The sequence below is a fragment of the Fukomys damarensis genome, unplaced genomic scaffold, assembly GCF_012274545.1.
Source record: "Fukomys damarensis isolate Sample0158 unplaced genomic scaffold, DMR_v1.0_HiC HiC_scaffold_14, whole genome shotgun sequence".
NCBI lineage: Eukaryota > Metazoa > Chordata > Mammalia > Rodentia > Bathyergidae > Fukomys > Fukomys damarensis.
The window spans coordinates 69443800-69449623 of NW_022900926.1; positions in this window are offsets into that span (position 1 = coordinate 69443800).

Here is a 5824-nt window from a genome sequence, read left to right on the forward strand (position 1 = left end):
GTGTCCTGAACCCCTCCCATTGTAGCCACAGCCCCGACCTTTGTTCCAGCCTAAGAATGTGTATCACTCTTGTATTGTTTGAAGTCGGATCTGAATCTACTTGTAAATTAGACTCCAGACATAGAGCCCCAAGTTAATTGACAAACTGTTTGCTCATCCGGAGTGTCTTGGTGACCTTTGAGCCATCCTATGGGTGGTACCTGTCACTCATCAATATGTGACTGTTGAGCATGTGACTGCTGACCACCAGCTCAAGTCAGCAGACCTTTGTCCCCTGTCTGTGAGCCCAAAAATGTTAACCCCCTCTTTTACTCCCTATAAGAGGACCTCAGCCCCTGAGCTAGGGGCCTCTCTGAGCCAGCCACTTGGTTCTGAGAGTGCCGTCTGGCCAGACTAATAAAGATCTTTTACCATCTAGCCTGGTGTGTTCCTTCCTGGGTTTCTCGTTCCTCGATAGCGCTCACGGAGCCTCATTGGGCTTTAGGGCCCAACATTGCAAAGGCCTTTTGGGCTGTTTGTGCTCCGTGGAGTGGAAGTGAGACTTTTAAGTCTTACAACTCATAGCACAATCTGGGTGTTTTTCATCACTTCCTTAAACACTCAAGCAGCAACAAAGCAGCTGAGACTAGTCCTATTTTATAGAAGATGATATATGCGAGGATGCTTTTCCTTTCCAAGTCTTACAGCTAATAAGGAATTGAGCTAGAGTTTATATTTAGATTTGCATGCTTCCACAGCCCATGCTCTTTTCACTAAGCTATTCTACCTCTGTATTGACAGTTGCCATGTACAAATTGGCCTCTTGGATAAGGTAGATAAATTCAACCCCTTCATTTACCTTTGTTGTTCTGTTTTGTTTTTTGAGAGACTCTTGCTGTATATTCTAGGTTGGCTTTAAACTCACTATTTAGTCTAGGCTGTCCTCGAACTTGCAGTGATCCTCCTGCCTCAGCCTCCCAAGTGCTGGGTTGTGCACCACCACACCCAGCCATTTACTGTTAATCTACAGTAATCTGGCTTTGGTGCCCCTCTGTCTGTAGAACTGCTCTACCTCTGATGACAACTGTGGTTGTTGGATCTGGTAGACATTTTTAATCCTTGAATCTGTGCAGTCATTTATAGATCAGTAATTTGAGTGACTTCAACATTCCAGGCATTCTACCTATGCCGGGATATGTTGGAGAGTGTTATGGTTTGGGTCTGGATGTCTCCCCAAAGCCTCGTGTAGTTTTAGGTGGGGCTTTTTCAGAGGTGGCTCAATCTAGAGTGTGATTCATGGTGTAGTGCTTAGGCCCAAAGTGTTAGGATTGGGGTGTGAGTGCCACCCACCCTAAGTAGTCTGAATACAATAAAAGGGGCAGAAAGATGCTGTTAAGATCTCCTGTTGCTTTTGCTACCTTTGATCCATCATGAACTGCTGCCCCTCTGCCATGTGCCACCCTACCAATTATGGGCAGCTGATTATGGGCTGAAACCTCTAGAAACTGTGAGCTACATAAATCTTTTCCCTTTTAACTTTGGGTGTCAGGTACTTTGTGTCAGCAATGAGAAAAGTGACTAAGACAAGGACCAAAGTAGATATAATTTCAGACTCAAAGTTTTAGAGACTGATAACAACCAATCCAAGAACATCAGCAAATCAGGAGCTCAGTTTACCCAGCAGGCAGCATGAGGCAGTCTCTCTTAATCCTCTGAGGAAAGTAATTTAAAGGATTAATCTGTATTTGTTCTGGTTTCTGGTTTGTTTGTTTTTCCAGTCTTCTTCTGAAAAAAAGAAAATAAAAAACAAAAAGCAACTGCTGGGTTGGATATGTAGCTCAGTGGCATCGTGCCTGCCTGGCAAATGCAAGGTCCTGAGTTCAACAAGAAAAAGAGAGAGTGAGGGGGATTCAGAGTCAAAAAAGCAGCTGCTTGTGCTCAACTAATCAAACACTTGATTTATTTTGATGAATGTGATTTTTCCAACTATTTGAAGTCTAAGAAAAGCCTACTAGACCTCTGTGTATGTGTGATCCAGGAGACTGAATACAGAGGCATCACGCCTCCAGCCCTTTTCTTCTTTTCCACCCTTCTATATGGAATTGGCCAACTAAGGGTTAACTGTGTTGTTGGATAACCATCGGTCAACTAAGTAACTATGCTCTTTGTGAAATGCACCTGAGTAACCATGACAATGTCTGTAATCTGTCACCAAAGAAGCCTAATGGACTCAGAAAGTCCTGTCAGACCTTTTGTCTTTACCCCCTGATATACACCCTACTTTGTGTAAATCCTGCTTACGATATTCCCAGGGAAACTCCAATGAAATTAAGCCTCATAAATGTAAGAAGAGGTATATTTTTACAAACAAACTTTGATTCAAGGCTCTCAGGGCTGACGGATCAATTGCTGAGCCACTGGCATTAAAGCCAAATGGCTCTTGCTTTATGTGTCAAACTGTTCTGTTTCTGTATTCCTCAGATTCTTGCTGCAGAGTCACATTTGGAAACTGTATTTTGCAAAAGAGCAAATGAAAACAAAGCTGGAACAGAATAAAGACTGAGCCTTTCTTATCAGCAACACACAGTCAATGCTCCACTCCGCTTTTTTTTTTTTCATTAAGTTTATTGGTACATTTTAGGTATACAAGATGATGACATTTATCATTGGGCTCTTGTACCTTTACATGATGTATCTTGGCTCTTTTTTTTTCCCCATTCCCCTGCCCTCCCTTCAACCCACCACCCCTCCCTATTTACAAAGACTTTGCTTCCAGTTTTGCCTTTTCTCATATTTTTCCTTTCCCTTCTTTTTTTCCCTTTCTTTTTTCTTTTTCCATTCTTCCCATTTCCTCTTCCCCTTTAAACTTTTTCTTCCTGTTTCACATTATCTGTTATACATTTTGATCCTTATTTACACTTTTTACTTTCTCACACCAGAGAAACTTCAGTATTTACCCATGTGAGTCCTGTTTATTTCACTTAAGAGTATGGCCTCAGTGGGCACTCATTGAGCTATAAATAACTCTAGTTTCTCCTTCTTTATGGATGCCCCTTGCGCTTCTTTACAACAATGGAAGTATGTGCAGGAACTGATTCGGTGGGGGTGACTGAAAATGTAGTTTTGTACTTTCATTGGTTTCTTGGGCTACTGTTATGCTGCCCATCTATAGGTGCCAGTTCGCTGACTGCCCTTGAACAAATTGTTCCTTATTCTGTCTTAAACCTCCCATCTTAAAAGGGGTTTCAGGTGGAACTCAGAGTGTTACTCTGAGGATTAACTGAAATGTTATATGTGAAAGCTTCTCCGTGAAGTTCAAGAAATATTTGCTGAAAGGAAGAATGACAGATGAATAAACATCATATCTGGCAGAAGCAAGGGCAGGGATCTTAGAAAGTTATATTAAGGCATTGCCTTCAAACTCTTTCCACTCCCTAGAAAACCCAGGGAGCTAACTGAAGTTCTGTTTTACAATTCCCAGCCCATATTTCCTCCTAGAGTTTAGCTGCGTCTTATCTGTTTTTATAAAGTTTCTAAATCCTTTGTATTTCCAGCTGCTTTTGAGAACTGAAGTTAGCTCTATGGGTCAAACCACCGCCAGCTATTAAGCAGCACAAGTACAGCAATTGAATATGTAACTGTTTCCCTTTCAGACATTCTTTGTTCTCTTCTAGGAAGTGTATTTCTATAGTTTGGTTATCTGTGGACTCAGTGAAGCAGCAGCTCCACACTTATGTCATCTGATGTTCCCTCGGTGTCATAGCTGACACTGTCATGAGACAAGAAGCGGGCACAGCAGATGCCAGCCTAGTTCAGGTCTTTGACTCGCATTCCTTTGTGTCTTCTCACAAGCAGTTCATTTATGATCAGCTGTCTGTTTTGACTAGTAGCGTTTTCAACTCTTTTAAGACTACCAACTGCAAAGATTGCATTATTTTGAGATTGTCCTAAACCCAGAAAATCTCTCTCTTCTCCTTCCTCCATCTCTTGGAGAAGGCGAAGTAAAAAGAATCACTATGGGGATGGGCGGGAACCGCAGAGGTGGCGAAGGCTGGGGGCTGTGAGAGCGGCGTGGGGCTGCCCCTCCCCGGAGGAGGCGGGGGCTACCGGCTTAGCCGCGCATACCGCACCGGGCTGGCGGCCATGGAGCTAGCCTAGGGCCGGACAGGAGTAGTGGAGGCCCTTTAGTGAAGAAATGGAACAATGTGTGGAATGATGGAATCTCCTCGCTAAACATCTTGGCCCATAACCCCATCTCCCCGGTGCTCTCCAATCCTCATCTGGATGCTGTGAACCACCAGCTGCTGAGTGTCCTAGCCACTGTGAAGCGGTGCACTGACCAGTTTGGGAAGGACACTGTGCTAGTGGAAGACAGAATGCCTCTCTCCCGTTTGTAATTCTCAACACAAAATAAGTGAGATTTATTTTTACAAAGATAGAGAAACAGCACAATCAATTCCAAATGGTATCAGATGACTTTGGAAGTTGTCAGCAGCAAATTTTGGTAGTAGAGGACAGGGTGGCCTTGGGTGTGTTTGGTGTTTTCTGAAGCAGAAAATGAGGCAGACATATTTCAGAGCATGAGATGTTCCTGCAGAACCACCTCTGACTTCCTTGGTAGTGGCCCATTTTAGCAATGGGTTTCAGCGTTGGTCAGTTTTAATTCCCATGCCAAAGGACAAACAAGTGTGACATTGGATAGGTGGATGCTGCACGTGCTTCCAGAGTGTGTTTTGAGGTGAATCTTATAGTCTTTTTTCCAGACTTGTGGATTTTGTGGAAACACTTTATACTTTCTTGTCTTTTTTTTTTAAATTATTAATCAGGACTACTCAAATTGGAAAGCTTACTGCTACCTACAGAGTAGCAGCAAATAAAACCCTGCATTCTGTTGAGAAAAAAAAAAAAAGGATCACGATGTGTTATGTATATGCACCAACTCCCCACTATTGAAAGTAAGCATTATGCACTGCAAACATGTACTAATAGAAATTAAAATGAAATTTTAATAAATAAAGTCAGTCCAGAAAACCGAGTGGTCTGGCATAGAGGTTTAAGATGTGCTCGTCTTTAAAATGGACGTCGCTATTATTTCCTGCTGCAACAGTCCTCTCTGCAAGCTGCAGTTCACCCTGGCATTTGGGACTCCTAGGAGTCTTTGTTCCGGTTCAGCACCGAGTGGTGCTGCTTTGCATTATTTGCAGGCTCTCTTTGGCTAATTCTGCTAATTTCCTACCAAGCTCCACCAATTTCCTCCATCTCGGCATCGAGGAGAAAACGCATAGCTGCTCTGCTCCCCAGATGCCAAGTGATGACTGCCAGCTACTAGGCATTGTTGGCCTCAGGGTGCACCTGCTGATTCAATGCCAGTTTGTCCCCAGAGCCCGCTGGAGAGTCCCCAGCTCGCGGCGGGCAGGGGAAACGCTGGTACCCGCGGCCCGGAGTCCCGGGCTTGAACCTGCCCATTCGGAGCCCGCATTTCCAGCTCGCCCCGAAGCTCTCCAGTCTCTGCGCTGCGCTTGCCCTAGGGCAACTTTCGGTCTCCCAGGTAACCGCGTCAACTTCCTGCAGAAGGTGCTATACTCTTTGGCAAGAATCCCCATTTCCGCCAAGAGACGAGGCCCCGAAGTTTTGCGATACGGAGCAAGAGTGTCCACTGCCGGCCACATCTGCGCATTCCAAAGTCCGCCTTCTCGAGGCCGGGGTGCTGAACGGTCCCCGGGGGAGGCAGCACTGGGAGGGACCCGCGGGCCGGGAAGGACCGGGGCTCAGCGCTCCGCACGGCCCGACGAAGAAAAGCCGGGCGGCTGCAAGCCCACCTCCCCGTCGTCGCCGAGCTGGAGCT